The sequence below is a fragment of the Bombus flavifrons genome, chromosome 12, assembly GCF_040668555.2.
Source record: "Bombus flavifrons isolate JBK064 chromosome 12, iyBomFlav1_principal, whole genome shotgun sequence".
NCBI lineage: Eukaryota > Metazoa > Arthropoda > Insecta > Hymenoptera > Apidae > Bombus > Bombus flavifrons.
The window spans coordinates 7235022-7254975 of NC_138453.1; the positions used below are offsets into that span (position 1 = coordinate 7235022).

The 19954-nt window shown below is 39.4% G+C and overlaps 2 protein-coding genes across 3 annotated transcripts in view; one reads left to right on the forward strand and one right to left on the reverse strand.

Annotated features, from left to right (window-relative positions):
* Positions 1 to 19954, forward strand: part of LOC138185390 (zwei Ig domain protein zig-8) — a 118998-nt gene that overhangs the window by 76819 nt on the left and 22225 nt on the right. The window lies entirely within an intron of this gene.
* LOC138185391 (zwei Ig domain protein zig-8) overlaps positions 1 to 19954 on the reverse strand; it is a 293791-nt gene that overhangs the window by 66729 nt on the left and 207108 nt on the right. The window lies entirely within an intron of this gene.

A 19954-nucleotide genomic window follows, 5' to 3' on the forward strand; every position in this document is an offset into this window, starting at 1 on the left:
ACGAATATATCAAGAAATATCATAAAGTTGGGTCGAATTACTAACAAACTAATTGTATTTATCATTAAATAATTTGTGAAGTGTTCATTATAATTTGAAATATTGTTAAATATACAAGTTTTATATTAACCCTCTTAATTCAGTGTTAAACTCATTTGAACCACCTCTGATATCTTAATCGAAACAGGGGAACGACTAATTGGCGGCGTCGATTATTAGAGTCGTAGCGAGAATTTACGCCTCTTGTTGACGCGTTTTCCTCGCGACCGCGTCTCTCCGCGAACGGTCGTAACACATGGATTAGAATCAACAGAACATACTTAATTCTTTTTATCTACGGTAGCTTTACAAATATTTTTGGATTTAAACAACTTTCTTTTATATGGTAAAAATACATGCAATAATTATAGCGTAACAAATGTGGATGAAGATAAGAATGATTTTATGGTATAGGGAATGTCCCTATGATACCCACTTTATGATATTAGGATATTTATGGAGTATGAGATAAATCTGAAAAGTTATTGAGCAAAGTCTTTAAGAATTACTATCTGATCTTATACTTTAGGTTGTAAAGAATCCTTATGTATATATGTTAATTTTCTGTATGATAAAGTACTTCGTACACACAATGCACGTCCAGTCAATTTCAACTCGTGATATCATGCATTTACGAATTTCTTCTTATTAGTTATTGATACTATAACGTAAATATTCGATCTCTGTTCTAAATTCTATGTCACATTTTATCCAACACTCGTGTGTAGTAATACACGCACGAGTGTGCAGTGCATTTCTCTCTTCATATACCCTTCGGATAATGCATGTTCTAAAAAGTTTGGAAATATACGCGGTGAGAAGAAGTGCAAGTTCCCGGGGGGCCAAGTATTATTAAGACGCGGAATTTTCAACGTCAACAAATAGTAAACCCTTTCTCAACAACGTGGTAAAACATTCTACAAAAATACATATCTGAGAGAAAGAAATTTGACCCTGCGGTGCGTATTATTATAGCCCAGCACAACGACGAGTATCATGGAAAAACCATGCTCTTTTTAACGTCGCGTATTAATTCCTCGCTACGAGCAATATGTAAATTAAAAATCGCGTTACGAGGGAGAGAACGAATTTTCGCTGGTTTAAAGCCGCTCTAGGATAACGAGAATTACCAGGTAGTTTACCCAGAGAACTGTCTTCTTTCGCCGTGCAAAGGAAGACGATTTGCATGATTTATAAACTGCCAGCATCCCCCGTGAGTCTGCAACGTTGAAAACGGGTAAGCTACCCCGTAGCCAAGGTCAACGAAAATTCGCAATTCCGGCCAACAAAAGGATCTCGCCCTGATTCCGACGATTCTCCTACATACATGCATGTCGTTATGGTAATTCTGATCTTCCATGGTGTCCGAGTGCGAGTCGAATTTTCAGGGAGACATAGCACAATGCGAAGGTCCTCACCTCTTCGCAGATTTTATCATCGGCAATGGTTTTTATAAGAATAGAAAATGATAGTATACCGGGATACTTCCGGATAATAATAATAGAAATCGTCATGTGGCTTGAAAATGCGATTCGCTAGTAATATTTATTGACAGAAAAAAAAAGGTTATAATTTCGATATTTGTCTTCTATGAGATCATTTTATGAACTCTATTGCGTCTTCACATCATTTTCTAGCCAATCGTGTTTTTTTCTCTGTAGCTACTCTTAACAAATTGTTTAAATTCGAGAAGAAGAATTTTAATATGAAATAGGTAGCTGAAAAAATGACTCTGGAAATAGCCGATAAATTCCAAATTTTGTGTAACAAACAAATAATATTAGCCTAGTTGTTGTGTTTCAATCTCATTAATCTTACTCTACATAACTAACGTTATTAATGTTTTTTTATTAATATCCAGAAGTTGGACAAAAACGCATATTTAATTCTAAAATCAAACGAGAGATACACAATCTTGATGCGAAGCTGTGTCACGATATACTGAACTTGAAAATTGCTGCTCTCTAAAACACGGCAGATCTAACTTATCGTATTTCTCATTTAAGAGCTTCATATCTAACCATGAAAACGCCAAGTAACGAAAAATACGATCTCGCTCTTAATTGCCCAATTAAGTCATGAAAAAGTAGGAGTAAAAAGTCTTCTCGACACCTCACAGCAGTTGATCGCGGACAAGCAGGTGAACTTAGGACATCGAGTAGACGATTCGGCGAAGAAACGAAGTTATAAACGAAGCCGGTGTGGCTCGAATAAAAATCAAGGGTCATAGGTGGTTACGAGGTCCCCGTGGTGGAAACCCTGGATGAAAACTCGATCAACGTCGCCATGGGTTTGGCGTGTTACAGTGTTACAGAGGGGCTGAGGGGGATGAAAGTCGTTCGATGGACGAAGGGTGTCCAGCAACGCGATTTCTTCTCCCCTAGACGGTCATACTACATCCAGACGTCGTCGTGGATATCGTAGCTTTCGAACAGATGAGGACCTATTGGGAGAGGAAGGTTAGACACGACCGTGGGTTGATTTCAAATGATCCTGGATTTCCAAGGGTGAATAAAAAAAGGAAGACTGTCCACCGGAAAGTGAAATGAATTTCTCGTGGCAAACCATCGTTTTTTCTTCTCTTCTTTTCCTTTCTTTCCCTTTCTCCATTATGTTCGTGCAGTCTTTCTCTGTTTTCGTTGTTTCCAAGAAGGATGCTTTAGCGGTTGAATTTTATATGACGAGATCGAACGAAGCATAAGAAAGAGAAGAAGCAAGATTCAACCCCGTTGTGGAAGGGGTGGTAAGCAGAGGAGGAAAAATCCCAAGGGAATGAGAATTTCAATGCGGATCGTAGTCGTGGATGATGATCGATCTTTCTCGGTGGTTGGCTATCAGGAAGGCAGAGCTTCAAAGTGCTTTGACCGCTCCCTTCGTTCCATGGATTTCCCTTCTTTGGACAGACTGGATGCCACCACCGATGCTCTTACTGAACGAATAGGTAAGGAGGAAATTTGTTAAAGGGAAACGAGATTTGATAGTCCTGCTTGAGGACCTTTCATTTCTTCGCTCCCCACATCGCGCTACGAACACTTCTTCTATTTGCTCGAACTAGGCAGTTAGCGAACTAGAGGCGGAGAATTTGGGAATTTTTTCCCGGTAACGGCGTGAATTTCCACTGAAACGCCGTGCTTATCGACGTCGATCGATTCTCGTTTAGCTTTTACCATCGGAATCGCGGCTTTTGAGGGTGTTGCGGTTCCCCTGCGCCGGTGTCAATTTGTGAAAATGGAATTTTCTTCCATTCCAAGTGACGTATATTTATGAATTCATCCACCATTAACTCTAACAATTTTTAGATATTCTCTCTAAGGTATATTCATAACTACGAGTCCAGGTCGAAGAGATTTTTGCTATCTGGAAAAGAATAAGCATTTCAATACTATCCATAATAGTGTATAATAGAACATATATAATAAATGTTCCTTGTTATAGAGAACATACACACTGTCGACCATAAATAAAAGAGCAGTTGCTCGATATATTTATTGAAAATTTCCAACGTATTTTGCTTGATTCGCTATTTTATTTCATAAGATACGTGTAATTAAATTAAGTAACAAAGTTCTAATGAAATAACAAAAAGATAAGAGCAATGGAAAGTATTGGTATCGTATTAAATATCAGAAAGTACCTTAATATTCATATCTGGCAATCTATTAGGTTGTCCGAAAAGTTTCTTTCGCTTTATAAGGAAATGATAGATTAGTTTAAAGAATTATGCACGAACATAATAATAGAAATATAACGAAATGAATCATACCTAATTCAATAAAATAATATAAAACAAAAATTGTTGTTCATCTGTTGTCACCTTATGAAACGAAAGAAACTTTTCGGACAACCTAATATGTACACGTTAATTCTTCGCACAGAAAGGGTTAATAATTGAATCCGTATTCTAGCGGTTCAAAAAATCAATAGTACAATTTCACTACGAATTTGTCCAAGTGTCATCTCGTTCGAGTAGCCGCGAACAATAACGCGATGAAAAAAATTTAACGGTAAAAGTTGTGTAATTCGAAGCAAGTGTCGCTGCGCCATATGAAAAGGAAGTCGGTGGTTCATCGATCTTTCTCGCGGTTGGTATCAGGACGGCATACCACGGAGGTGCTTCTGGCTTTTGCCTTTGTTGGCTCTTCATCGGATCCTTTCTTCGGGCCGTGTCGGAAGCAGCTGGTTTTGAAATATCCAATGTAGTGGCGAGATCTCTCTTTTCAATACACGGTCCAACAGCAGTGCCGACGAGTTTACCACTTGCAGAGAGTAGAGGCCAAGCCCCAGGTATGCGGACTGGGTATTCGGTACAAAAGTAGTTTTTCCAAGGCCCGTTTGGCCGGCATCGAAGTTTCAAATGAGTTTCCTTTGAAATTTAACTCCCGCTCTCCCGTCAGTGTGAAAGTACATCGACCGACACTTTATCCCCGATCTACACGTATCTGTAGGAAAAGTCAGGTCGAACGGGTCGAATGCAAAATTGAAACTTCACTCACGATTTGCGCTTGATGAGGAAAACCGGGGGGAAAACCTCGATAGATAGAAGGCAACCGTTTCCTCTCCGCGAAGTTGTTCCATATACTCGCTGAGTTTGGGAATTTTACGAGTTCCCATGTGAATTTGCGCACGTACGTATTCCAAAAGTCGCAACAAATCAAACTAGGTTTCCAGGGAAAACAACCAACTATTTGGATGTTTCCTGAAAAAGTTATTTCTGTGAACATTACACAGAAAAAACGTGACGAATTTATTTTTGCTGATTTTTCAACTGCAACGCTATTTGACAGCTGCAACTGAGGATTTTAATATATTTGGCGTTGACGAGTATTTATGAAATTCATTGACAGCATATTACACAACACTGAATTATTCTGAGTTGTGACATATACGAATTGTTTTTATCATAATGAAAAATTTGTTGTTTTAAAAAATGTTCCGGCTACTTGACAACTCTTCCATGTTTATATGTATCCTGTTAAATTGCGATGCGAACTTAAAGTGTCATCAGTTATCGAGTAATACTTGAGAGACTTTGAGGAAATTCTTAGCTGTGACTGTTAAGTGCATAACGTCGAATGAAATAAGATCGCGACAGCAAAGAATTAAGGAGACAGAAAACGGGGTTGAGAATGGAGGTGGAATAGCCAGAAACGAATACCCTGAGTCAACGGATTCTGCTTGCAGATGATCCTGGTATTCAGCCTGCGGAAAATTATTGGATAATCCTCTTTCACCATAATAATATGGTACAAACGATGAAATCCAGATATATTTCATAACTTCCACCAGTTTTCTTTATCCTTCTCTGGTTTATGAACTTCCGTCGTATTAACCAACCAGAAGTGCAATAATTGTACAATTGAAATTGTAAAATTGAAGTAACTGGACACATTTCTTAATCATCACATTTGTTAAAGCGTAACGCACGATATATCCACTATAGAGAAAGTTACGAACTTTTCGAACAATCTAATAATGAAACACAATATCTTTTCCTTTTATTGAAATTTTTTTTACAAAAATCAATCACGAGAGATCGATTTAACCGCGAAACATTCTCTCGCAGAACATTATATTCTCTGAATTAATTTAACCCTCGAAAGGAAACTTTAAACCCTTTCGTTCAGCATTCACCCTTTTGCCGGAGGAAAAAGTTTTTAATTGAAAATTCAGAAGTTGCAGATTAAAGTTGTGCTTTCGAACGCATCCAGAGATACAGAGGATAGATGAATGGGTGGAGGATAGATGACTGAACGTGTATAAAAGTTCGCAACACTGCTCCTCGAAAGCGAAACAAATAATAATAGACCAACGTAATCATCTTCCTGGAATCGCGACCGGTTCTCGATGAAACTCGATACCACGTTCAGCGTCAAAGTAGCTTCACCAAGTGCTGAATTACACGTACCGAATAGGATAGTATACTAAGCCGAGTTCGAAGCCCCGCTTAAATTTGAAACGAAAGTGGAACGGAGTTTGTCCTAAGTCAGGTTTAGTGGACTTAGCCGAGGGAATTTCGTCAGTGATAACTAATGCTGGATCTTAGAAGAGATCCTCAACTACGAAGATGCAAGTGAATAGCAAATGACAAACATTTTGCAAATGGGCGTACGTTGCCTGGTCAATTTTTTCACCCTATCGATGATTCCTTTTCGAAACTACAATCACTTCTCTCTGATGAATTTTATTTTTCGTTGCTCGTTCCACTACTAAATTAACTACCCGCTGGTTTATGTGAAACGCGACAATTACGCGGGAAATTGGAATGCCTAATGAAAAAGATACGCCTGTGACAGAATCAATATTCCGAGTTTTATTTCATTTTACGTGCAGCAGCGAGCCATCGAAATTAGTAATCAACAAGTTACCAATGATAAAACAGCGGCTGCTGTTTACAACGTTGTTAATGCACCTGTTTGGATACCGATGATTGATCGTAATTGATACTGACATTCGATATTACGTGATCATTTTTGATTGAATATAATGTCCGTGGGTTATGAAATGGAAGATATTCATTATTCATATTATTGCTGGATGACGTAATGCTGGACGTAGGTAGCACCGTGAAAAAGGTCGAAGACGTAAATGGAGAGAAATAAAGAAAGAGAGAGAAAGGAGTCGAAAGAAAAAGAAAGGATAACGAATCATAGAGCAAAGAGAAAGAAAGGAAAAAATGAGGCCTGTTATTTCGAAGCTAGAATATTCGGCTCTTTCAACCTCACAGGATGGAATCATCAGCTTTTCGGTATTGTGGAAAACGTCATCGATAGACCGGATGTCCACCTACCGGCCGGGACAGAAAAATTGTAGCCTATTTCCAGCGAAAACGTTGAAAGCGTATAAAATAAAAATTCATAGGCGGACCGGCGGATATTCCATCTCTCTGGTCGACACGCAATTTTCATCCTCTAGCGTGTCGATTGTGTTCCCATTGTGAAAAGCGTCTCTCACCGCAGAACCGAACGTAAATATTACCCTCATTACTCAAAAAATACTGGCGAAACCCGGCTTGTATCAACGTTCGACCACTTCGTTTCGCTGATTAATGACAACGGAGATTCTTCCACAACTATATATCGACCAGTTGCTGGTTCGAATTTCGTTTCGTTGTTAACGAAAAACCTGGATAACTGGCGCTCCTAACGTCGATCCTCTGTTTACCCCAAATTTTTACGTAAAACAGGATGAAAAAAAAAAAAAAATAGAGTAGAGAATCCAGAGAGATGACTCTTCGAATTTACGACAACTGCGTTGCATCCAGCTGTTGGCCAGAGTTGGTCGAAATTCGACATCCACGCATTCGTGGATTTGCTCAGCGGAGCAATCAGGCGACAACCTTTCATTCTTTTCCCCAGATCGTACAATTTGCAACGCGGGAAAATGAACTCGGACACGTTACATCTCGCTCGAACGACGTTCTGCCGCGTGAACCCTTTTCATCGTTTCTTTCCCTATTTTTCATTTCACCAAGTACACGTGGTTTTATATTTCTCTTTACCTCGAATGACTTTGAATTAATAATCGATACCTGTTTGATACACGACCGGAAGAAACAAAGAAATTATTCCTTCTGTCGAAAATGAAAAAGAGAATTAGATCATTACTCAAGACAAATTACTCAAGACAATTAGATGATTGCTTTTCTTGTATCACATTAACTGTTATAACCATTTCTTGTTACTATGAAATTTTTAATGATATAAATCTAGGATCATTTTGCTTCTATTCACTTAACAGAACTATAACAGAAGAATTTATGTGAAGAACGTGATAAGTTATATTTTCTGTCCTGTATGTAATTTAGTGGTTAAAATTAAAATTAAACTTGCGAAGAGCTCACTCGATACTTAATCGTCATTGAAAAAGAAAATATCATCTTCCGATATCTTAACTATTGAGTGAGGGGACAATTCTAAACATGTCAAAGTGGGTCGTCATTATAAATGACCGACAAAGTAAGTACGCGTAGAAATGGCTGCATAAGTTTCCTGGTTGCTTTCCAATCGATCGAGGACGGTTACGCGAGAATTCCTATTTGTCAATGGTCATTATCCGGCGAAGAAAAAAGGGGAAATTATCGGTTAGCCGAAATAATGAGTCCCAGGAAGAAAATGTGGCTCTTTTTCCAGGTATTTTCGCGGTCTCGATAGAAACGAGGGGAAATGAATAAGTAGCAGCTTACTAACATCATCTACTGAAATCAGTTTCAACTTACAAGTACCTCCGCGTGACAAGAGAATAAAAGTTTAACATGCACTTGTGTGTAATCTCAGATTAAATCTATCATAATTGAATAGCAGACTATGAAGATTTTAAAACGCGATTAATTTTAATAATTAAACGTCCTGAATGTTGATAATTAATTTAGAAATATCTCGACTTTATGAAAGCTCTTTATTTTTTCGAGCAAGATATTAAACGAGTTAAACTTCCGCGAAGCTATAAAGGTATATGAAATATACGCAAGTGTATGTAGGCAATATATTACGTAAAAGTGAGTTAAGAGTGTCCTCGTTGGTTATTTAAAACATCCTTATCAAGGAGATGATAATTTTGGGAAATATCGCACGAAACAACAGAAGGAGAAACCAGTGGCTACGATGGCTGACTAGGACGTTCCACTACTACTGCGGCTGGTCGTCGGTTTCGTCGTGGACCATAGTTACTGTGTCAGCATATTCGCGCGAAATACAACTGACGAAATAGTAATAACGTAGAACAGCAAGAGACGGTTGTGAAAGCTGCGAGATTCGGCTTTTGACAATCGTATTATTCGCATAAATGCACCGCATAACAATCTCGCGTGTTCCCATGGCAATGTCAAACAACAAAATATCGTTGTTATGAAAGAGCCATGCGTTACAAAAGCCGTGCGAAAGGGTGACTATTCCAAATTCTCGTATGCAATTGAATTCGAAACATTTTTCCACCTCCCTTCATTCTGATGCAATTTCATTTGTTCAAAGACAGATAGTTTGTAAAACAGTTAAACAGAATAGAATGAAACACGATGATAAAAATTGCAGGGATTTTTCAACGAAAAAGGAAGAGAGAATATTTTGTTTGCTATCCTCGTGGCGATTGTCAAGGGGTGGCGTAATGTTGACAAGACAGAAGGGAGCAGAAACTCGAAAAGTGACAAGGAAACGTTGAAAAAAGGAAATGGGAGGCGAAGTGGCTTGAAAGTGGGCTCATCAGTATGCAAAATGCAAGAGTCGCGAGGGTGCACGCATAGCCCCTTGTGCCCTCCATTTACCCGACGGGCAGCCATACTACTTCGCTGTTCAACCACCTAAACTCCTCGGAAACCATGGTTGCTACACAGCTAACCTGTTCTCCTGCCGAGCTCACACAGTTTCCTTTCATTTCACGCCTTTCCCATGCATTGATTGCGCGGTGAATACGTAATTGCATTTAGAATTGAATTTTCACGCTATTTTTTCTCCTCCAATATAACAAATTACTGTAACTCGTGAAAATATTTACGCGCCTGTAGAAACCTTTTGTAAATATATAATCATATAATGTTTGTAACAAATATCTCGTAACTTTTATATACATTTTCAAACTGGTCTTAAATTTTACCAACGTAATCATGACAATCGTGTTTCATTAGAGAATCAATGAAATTTTAAAATATTTTAAATTGTACAGAAAAATTTCCTATAGTATGTATCATATACATGCATCAAATACATTCATGAGCGACTATATAGAAGATATCATATATAATATAAGAAGACGTAATGGGTGATGTTCAACTTCTGCGTAAAACAAATACAAAGAAAATATACATTTCCAAGAACATTTCGCATAACACTTTCCTTCATAGTTCGTCGAAACATATGTCTGACAATTACAATCCACTTCTACTGCACGCACTTCGTTTTACTGCAACTTTCATGTTCCGAGCTTCGGGCAAATTACGGTTACGACACTTCCTTTTTCTATTTCCTTCCTTTCGTTCCTTCATTGTAACGTCTTTCCCTTTTCCTTCTATCATCGCGTATCGACGCGATCCCTCTGACGCGTTGGCAAGGCGTCTTTGATGTCCTAATAAAGTTAGTTCTCTAACTACGTCGACAGTTAGGTTGCCTTCTCTTTTTCCTCCCTTTCGTTGCGTTTACCGAATCTGCACTCTCTTTACGAGCAAGGTGAGAAAGATGCGTTCTTTTCTTCATCGCGTTCACAGAGGTTTCTTCTTTCGCAACTGAAACGCACTGACGAGCGCGTGGCCCTTTTATTTATCAAGTACTGCACGATACACCTTTTATATTCTAGCCGCGAGGCAAAAGGTGGAAAAAATGAATAAAGGAAAGGCGGGAAGACGAAGAAATAGATCTGCGTTGGTATAATTATGTAGCCTCGTTTGTTGCAGACGCATTAGCCTCTGTTTAGACTCGTGAATTATGAAATCGCGAGCGTGCCGGCCTCTTGAAAAATTAATACACGCCTTAAGGAGGAGTAGTACGGCGAGATTGCGCCGCGCGGATGATAAATTCATGGCCTAGATGCGAGCGTTACTCCGCGGCTAGGATAATTCTCACGAAATGGAGCGCTTTCTGGAGAAGGAAACGGAATGTCAGCGATGACGATGACGATAATTCGAGCCGCTTTCAAACTTCAGCCGTGACTCGGATGAAAACGTAATTTATCGTGAATTCTTCTTTTTTCCTCGTAACGTCTTCTCCGCACGCTCTGAATAACTCCGAGCTTTCCAAACACGGAATTCCCCGTTTATTTTTCTGGAATTTCGAACGTGAATTTTACGAGACGATAATCCACTGGCAACTTACACAGCGAAATCCAATTGATTGCACACAACGAAAGGCGAGAATGTATCCTCGGTTTGTCAGAATATTGACGTAGCTAGGAAAAGTAAATTTTCCTGCATATAGGTTTGGAATTGTAAATGCTTCAAGCTTGCTTATAAAAATGCTTATAAAAAAATATCGATTATATACTGATACATTTAAAGATTTTAAGAACGTTTTAGTTTTACGATTAAGCTAGTAATTTTTGGGTTTTGAGAGCTTTTAATAAAATACTGACCATACGTATCCATTACTATTACTGGGAACAGTACAACATTTCTATTTTGAACTTATTACTATTTATAGCTTATCATATATTTTACATCGTGTTTGTTAAATAATGTGACTGGATTCGATGATTAGAACAATCCTATCATTAAATGTTATGGTTGGTTGCGTATATGCAAATGGTATGCCAGTTCTATGATCCTCGTGTATTTTAATTACCTTCGATCACGTGGACGCGTGTTCGTATTTCTACCTTTGATTTTATGACCAACTCGAAGCAACTCGTCGATGTCTTATCTTTTTAAGATCAGAAAATCTTTATCGAAGATTGAAACTCAGCTGTCAGTTTAATCTTTCTTGAAACCTATTGTAGATACAATATTTTGTTTTATTGTACTTAAATATATTGTTCTATTGTAATTAGACAGAAAATCTTCATGCACGAATTGAAATCATTTTGGGCCCTCAGAAATTCGTCGAATGATTTTTATTGTATTTTTTAATCTACATAGATACGTGGTTTTAATTTTGTTTAATTAGAAGAAAAATCTTTGTCGAGGACTAGATACATCATTATTTCCTTAGAAAGTTGTTGAATGATTTTTACAGGATTTTTAAACTTAGATAAGTAAGTTGGGTTTGCTTCAGTCAGAGAAATTAATATGTAGCGTTTCTTGATAATCTTTGAAATCTCCTCGAGCGATTTCGAGTTGAGCAGGATATCAGAAGCGCATGGTTAATCGAACGGCATTATCGTCTAGGCCAAAGCAACGTGTAACGCAAGAAAGGTAATCGATAAAAGCTCAGTGACCCGGGAACCTTGTTGGTCACCGATTAGTTTAGGTTAGTCGGAGTCAGGTATATGCCGCGCCCACGTTTCTCATCAATGGCTTCGATGTGTTCGTTAAAAAATTGAAGCTAACCAGATAACAACAACCTTCTTCGTTCCATCGAATCGACGTTTTAATCAACTTCTCATACCACTCGATTCGCGTTAATCAAATCTTCCTTTTTTCCTTTTTAATCGATCGTTAATTTCCCAAGTGAAAAATTGCAACGATATATTCATAAAGACAAAATTTTCACGAGAAATTAATAAATGAAGGAGTTTGATTTATGCAAATCACGTAAAACTGAGCGAACGAATTCTCTTTTCTCCGTGAACGATTCTCGAGTTATAATCGATACGACGAGTTAATTATTCGACCTTCGACGATTTCGAAAGCGTCGTGGTTGTCGAAAGCTGGAAAAAATCACGGACGAGCAGCGCTAGCCGGTTCGCGTAATCCGCTTTGACGGATAGACGGGCTGTGTATGTCGTTTTTCGCGTCGGCGATGCAATTTTTTTCACGGACGATATTCGACTTTTCTCGATAAACGAAATCGGATTAAAAAACGGACGGCAAGCATTTTCGTATTGGTCGACGCAAAAAATTATGCGCTTCTTTCTCTGTGCTGCCACTATGTTTAAACACAGTGGCAGGCATTATTTTATTCGACTTATGATAAATTTTATTGATTTCATTTTATAGAAGATTATTTTTAAAAACAGAATTCACATCGATACACACACGCAAAAGAATGCCTCTTTCACTTTGTTAAAATTGAAAATTGTTATTCGCCCAGTGATCGAATGGCTTCCAGATAAACGATGTCGATAGTTGAATTATTTTTAAATGAAAATTTATGACGTAAATTATTTTCATATGGAAATTTTTAATCAAGTAGGACCACCTGAATCGATACATATTTCTTTGCAATTATATCACGATATTTCGTAATAAATGTTGCTTCCAGATAAACGCTACCGATAAATATAAATTATTCTGAATGAAAATTTTTCATATCAATCAGTGATGTGTCTTTGTCCATTCGAATCAGTATATGTCTTTTTAATTGTACTTCAATTTTCCCCAAACTCGATGTTCTCCTCCATTGTATATAATTCTTTGATAGAACAATTAACAAACTAAAACTTACACTTGGTAACTATTTTCATAGGAAGAAAGACGCGTTTCGCGAAATTATCTGGCTGGGTTTTATTCATCGAAAAGTTTCAGCGAGGCGTAAAACCAAAGCAGAATCGACTCGGTTCGATTCAAAAGTGTGGATAATGGCTGGCATAGCCGAAAAGGAAGTCGACGAGCGCGATTCTTATCGTTTCTTACGACCGACAAAAAGAGAGTAAATAATTTAACCAAAGAACAACGATTCGATTGTACGTTTCGATGGTTCATCGTGAAGCGCCAAAGCTCATCGAACGTTTTTGCTACTTCGGCTCTTTTCCTCAACTTTCAGTTTCGACTTTGGCAATTGGAGCCGAAAGGAAGTTACACTTTATTCATCGAGCCACTTCCTTGTCTGTTTCTAACAGGAAGATCGAGGTGTTCCGGTGTTGGGATGCGTGCGAAAGCATGAACGCCAATGAATTGCATTTAACGACACCTCGTTACTTTTTCAATCTCCCCTCGTAAACGAATACAGAACCTTAACACAGAGGTAAATTAAAGGAAGAAAGTAAATCGAAATAGTTCGCGCACGAACAACGTTTGTTCTAGAATTGCCGGGATCGAGTCTTCACGCAGATTAAACCCGGAGATTATTACTTCAGAGTCAACAATCTCTGAAGTCACAGGGACTCGGTTAACTACATTCACACTGTACTAACTATAAACCTAACTTTCTTGAAAACGTAGTCTTCCAACAAATTCTATTCACAGTACGATCACCTCCTCGGATTTTCTACCACCTGTTACAATACAGGCTACGCCATACAAGCAAAATCTATCGAGCTTTCCGGATCCGTGATTTCATTCATCTCCACCGGACACGAATTTTCGAAAACCACTTTCAAAGTCCGCAGCTTGATCAATTCGAGCTCCTGTGAACTATCTTAGTATGCTTCTTCAACTTTGTATTAATCTCTGAATCTTCTGAATCTTGAATCTTCTGGATAAAGAAAATGTAACGAGAGCTATAAATCACAGAGTAGTAAATTTCAATCGAACTCTGGTCGCTGAGTTTGTTAATCAAGCGAAGGAAAATCGAAACCTGATCGTTGCAAAACATAGATGCACAGTTTCTTCTCTCTTAGTTTCACCCCGATAGTTACACTTCTTTAAATTCATTGACACGCTCCATCAAAAATATAATCGATAGGATATGTAAGTAATCATCTGTAGCATATCACTATCGACTGATCAAAATTGAACTAAATTTTGACAAGATCTCGAACATTTAAACAGATTCTTATCAGATTTCAAATTCGAAGATTTCAGATACGACCTCAGGTCCAAGGACTCATTTTGACACAGTTGTCGGAGCACAAGATCGCATTATATGAACGTATAAATAAAGACACTAAAAACTTAAACATCGCTCATTCGATGAAACTTTCCCGACGTAGTTTCGAGCAAATGGAACTCAATTTCGTAATCATACCGCGGCGGAATTCTTATCCCGGAGGAAGGTTCATTTTGACGCAAAGAGAACGGACGTTACACAGTTGAAGCGACGCTTGAAATTGTTGCAAGCAGTGCTGAAAATTTCCAGGTCGATCTCGCGGCGACGCGGAAACGTGGTCTAATTTAAGAAACATTCGAGCAGAGGGAATCGTGTCGGTGGCACGGTCGATCTGCCGAGCCAAACGTAGGGTCGCTCGGTGCTGCCTGAATGGTGGCCATAAGGTAGCTCTTTCCTCGAGGAGAAGCGCCAGGAACGAGCAGAGAGGCTCGTAAGGTTGCGATGAAACGGCTTGGTAGGAGTTGCATTTTTATCCGGCCCTGGTCTGTGTCGACGTAGCAGATGAAAGCGGTTATGCCGGCTCCGTATATTGCCTCGTCCTTTTGTCTCCCCGCCAGCCGCGCGAGCAAACACCAACCCCCTTCGCCAGCCACGGTTTTTCCATCTTTTGCTCTCTTCGTGCCGCGACCTCAAAGCCAGTTCTATTTCTGGTGCCATCCGACTCGTATACTCGAGTAAACTGGCATACGACCAAATGCCGTGATACACCGAGCCCCTGCCACGCCGTACATTCTTCTCACCCCCTAACGTTATGACCCACCGCTCACATTCCGCCTTCCCACCCCACATCGTGGACCATTACGCTCTGCCGTGTGCTGCTTACGTTATTATTGTATAAATCAGCCGCACGCGGCGCTGAATTTTCTTCTCGTTATGTACAAAGCCGATTTCCAGCAGACCTGCGCGGCCTGCATCGATTTACCTTCGACGTCTGCCTGAACAATTTTGAGCATGGATTTCTGAAATGGTTGTTTTCTTGGGTTTGTCGTTATGGAGAGAAGATTGAAATTAAATAGCAGACGCGAAGATACTACAGGCTCGCGAAGGTATACATGGAACATTTTGAAGTTACGTTAACTTTGTTACTATTAGGTCGTCCGTAAAGTTTCTTTCGTTTTATAAGGAAATAATAGATGCACAACATTTTCCGTTTTATATTATTTCATCGAATTACGTATGATCCATTTTGTTCCATCAAACTAAAGATCACAACGTTCGACAGATTAGGTTTCATGTTTGTATAAAGATGCGTTGTTGTAAAAGACGTGTCTGTAAAAAAAAGACGTTTTCCGGACAACCTAATACTACATACTCGACTATCATCAACGTATTGATGAATACCGAAAACAATTTGGAAAATGTATATCAGGTCTGTAACTATGAAACCGGAATTTGCCTATAGATGGCCCTAGCTGATAATGTAGTTATCACTAAACTGCGTCATTGATGCCAAAAGTTTTTTTGACATCTCACAAACATTTTCGACTCAGAACAATACAAGTTTCACACAACAGCATAGTTTGTAATAGCATTGAACATGTCAAATTTTGTGCCTGGAAACTACGATTTGCGGACAGCATTGATTTTCTGTTACCGTTTGAAGAAAACTGCTGCAGAATCGCATCGAATGCTTGTCGAAGCTTACGGTGAGCATGCTCTTGGTAAATCACAGTGCTTTGAGTGGTTTAAAAAATTCAGAAGTGGCAATTTTGACGTGAGGAACGAAGAACGTGGAAGACCACCGAAAAAGTTTCAAGACAGCGAATTGAGCTATTAAAACCTGGCGAAACCGTTAATACTGAGCGCTACCGACAACAAATGATCGATTTGAATCAAGCTTTGCGTGAAAATCGACCAGAATATCAAAAAAAGGCAACACAAAGTAATTTTGCTTCATGATAATGCACCATAACATACAGCAAAACCGGTCAAGGAAACGATTGAAGTGTTTAGTTGGGAAATACTTTCGCACGCGGCTTACTCACCAGACTTGGCTCCGTCCGATTACTATTTATTTGCATCGATGGGACACGCACTTTCTGACCAGCACTTCACTTCTTACGAAAATGTACGAAAATGGCCCGATGACTGGTTTGCCTCAAAAGAGCGACAGTTTTTTTGGCGTGGCATCCACCAATTGCCAGACAGGTGGGAAAAATGTATAGCTAGCGATGGGCAATGCTTCGAATAAAATATTTTTAATCATTTTCATACAATAAACGTGTATTTTCTATACAAAAATTCCGGTTTCATATTTACATACCTGGTACAGGAATTACATGATATTAATTGGAAACGTTCAGATTATTCTTCAATTTCACCAATATAGTCATTCGTGCTTTACTTTCACAGCGATTTCACAGCGACGAACCATTGAAAACAGATCTTACAGCGTCGAAAACCGTGTGTCCATCGGACTTTGCGTCCCTCGAGACTTCAAGCGTTCCTAACAACATTGTAGTATCTGACTTGGAAATAAACTTCGATGAATATACGTGTTACCGATTCACCAGATTGCATTTGTATCTTATCACCATGTTATTGTTTGAAAAAAGATTCCCATAGTAGGATACCGTGGAAGAAGGTGCATAAAAAGCATATCGGAAGCGTTACGGTTTTCCCAGCGTCGATTTAATTACCGATTAATCCCAGCTTCTTTTGTTCTTCTCGCTGAATAATATCTACGCTCATCCGGCGAGCATGGTTGCTGCTCGTATCGCCACGGTTGTTTTAATAACGGCGATAAATCTACGGCTGGCTGAATGTATCCGAGGCAGGAACTAGTACCTCTTTTTGTCATCGGTGGATTATTGCGTCCCACCGTCTCGCGACGAAACGTCGCGGACCGGGTTCGATTCCGTTGCCTGGATATTACGACATTATTAAAAATCGCCAGGCCGCGCGCAGAACGATCGCAATTTAGATTCTTCGTCTTCCATGCCATTTCGACCGTTCTTTTCCTCCTTGTCCTCTTCTCACATTCTTCTCTTTCCCTTGTCCCAAAACAAATCATTTGGATCGATCGTTTATCCTCTCACATTCTCGCGAAACGACCAATGGGAAAATGGCAACTGGATGCAGATCGGAAATGACTGCAGCCCGATAACCGGATATCTAATATCCCACCGTTTGCCCCGTCCAACGTTGAGAAATACGAGCGATCGGATAAGCAGTGTTCACTGACCATACTCGGTCGTTACCACGAGCCACTGTCGTTCCGTCTTCGACGTCGTTTCATTCTCTTCTTTTCGTCCTTTAAGGCTCGGGCTACTTGTCTTCAAGATCGTGAAAAATATTAATTGCAACGAATATGTTCGATCGTTGCCACGTTATCGAATCGTTACCGTTTCACCCTTCTTCTCCTGACCCTATGAAGCTTTATACCTTTTTACCACCAAGATCGTGAAAGATATTATTTGTAACGAACGTACTTGATCGTTATTACGAACTATCGTCGAGTGATCGGATAAGCTCAGCATTTTCTGATCATACTCGACCGTTACCACGATGTTTTTAAGTTCAGTTGCTTGAATACTTGAATACTTCTTAGTCGTAATTATAATATTAAGTCAATTCAACGAAGTATTATCGAGTGTTTAGGCAATATTCACTGATCATATTCAACCTTCAAAGACTTTAAGCTCAAGATCGTGTCTACAAGGTCGTGAGAAATATTAATTGTAAGCAGCGTATTCGACAGCTGCCACGAACGTTGACATTTCACCCACTCCCTTTGGCCCTTTAAACTTCGTGCCGTCAAAATCGCGCGAAATATTAATCGCACCGAGAGGAAAGGCTGGCGCAGCTTTCTGAAGCATCCTCGGTACTAGAGGTGTGCTACTTGTCGTCAAGGGTCGCAGAAACTTTTGCTCATAACAAGACGAACGAAAATGCGAAAGGGAATGGATAATCAGAAGGAATTATATAGAGGCTACTTTGCATCCTTCCATCGTGATTTTCACGTCTTTTCGGTACATCATCTAGCCCGAGCACCGTGCATCATTGAGGCGTTGTTATTTGTCGAATTAAGTCGTTCTTCAGCGAACTACGAATATTCAACAACATCTACCCGAAGAGCTTTTCATGAAGCTGAAAACGCCATCGCGTTCGAAGCGTCGAATTGGAAGAAACGTGATCTTGACGAAGATATATTTGCCAAGCACAAGTACCTTTGGACCGCTTTAGACCGAACAAGTCGAATTAAGGATCGAATTCTTCACGTGAACGTAGCCGGTGTTCAGGAAGAAAACTCATAAGAATTGATGAACTGAGTCACGGGGAAACTCGTAAGAAATAGTCCGCGAGTTGAGAAACTCGTGAATTTAACTGAGTAATCAGTAAACTCCCATTTGCTCGGCCCCTCCCCTCGCCCCTAAGCAGAACTGTGGAGTGAAAGTGGGAAAGTAGGATGGGGAGGATTAATTATTTAGCCCGAAGCAATAAGATATGTCAAAGGTGGCTCTAACTACGGAACGTGGAGCTGCTGGACCGGTTCATTGCTGCGTTTTATTAATGGTGCTTGCCAGTGACATAAGAAAATAGCGATTTTATTTTCCACGGCAAGAAAGAGTAATTGCATCGTATATTAACTCGGACTGGCGTTTAAATTACTCGGCGTTATTGTTGCAAACGATAAAAATAGTTGAACCAGTCTCTCCGGTTTACGCCGTTGGATAATAAAATTATACCAGCATAAATAATATGACGCCTCGTCTCGACCCGGCGTTTCGTCTTGATAAATAAAATTTCGCTCGAGAACAAGGAAACACGAGGCGAAGGAAATACGAACTTTCCACTCGGTTCCCTTTCGTTCTCTTCTCTCTTCTCTTGGTTCCTTTCCCTCCAAACGATAGAGATTTTCACGCGTCGCTCCATTAAATTCCACCTATACGTATCTCCCTTCCACCCTTTTTCCTCTTGTTTTTCTCTCCGCGGCCGAACTTTCTTTTTAACAGTCTCTATCCTTTATCTCGGCCATAAGGTAACGACGTCGTAACATGTTACTATGTTATGTATTACGTTGCTCGTAACACGGGTGTAAAGTAGCGAGGCGGAAAGGAAATAAGTCGTAACAGAGCGCTGATTTACGGGGCGCAAGTGTGCATTCCTATGGCTCCAGTTTTAAGGGAGGAAACCGCATTTGTAGTCGTACATATCAGACGAATCTATGTCGGCTAGACTAATACTCTTCATTTGCTGCGCGAGCTTTTATTCATTCGCTTCAATAAATATACTTGCATTTGTCGATCGATCTGTTTGTTTCTCGTTTCGACAAATTGCGATTTTAACACTGGAACTGTCGACGACTAAAGTGTGAAAATCAAAGAGATAAAAATGAGTTGTTTTTGAAACAAACAAGTCTTTATCCACAAACTTTGCAGAAGATCGTTCAAGCCTCCAGAAAAAACACAATTGCAAATCTATATCTTAAGAAAATAAACCTTTATCCATATATCTTACCAAAAATCATTGCAATTTATAAAATTATTCGGAAACATACTAAAATACTCATATCGACGATCGAGGCATAAAATTTACCGTAGAAATCAAAATGTAGGTTTTCTGAAAGA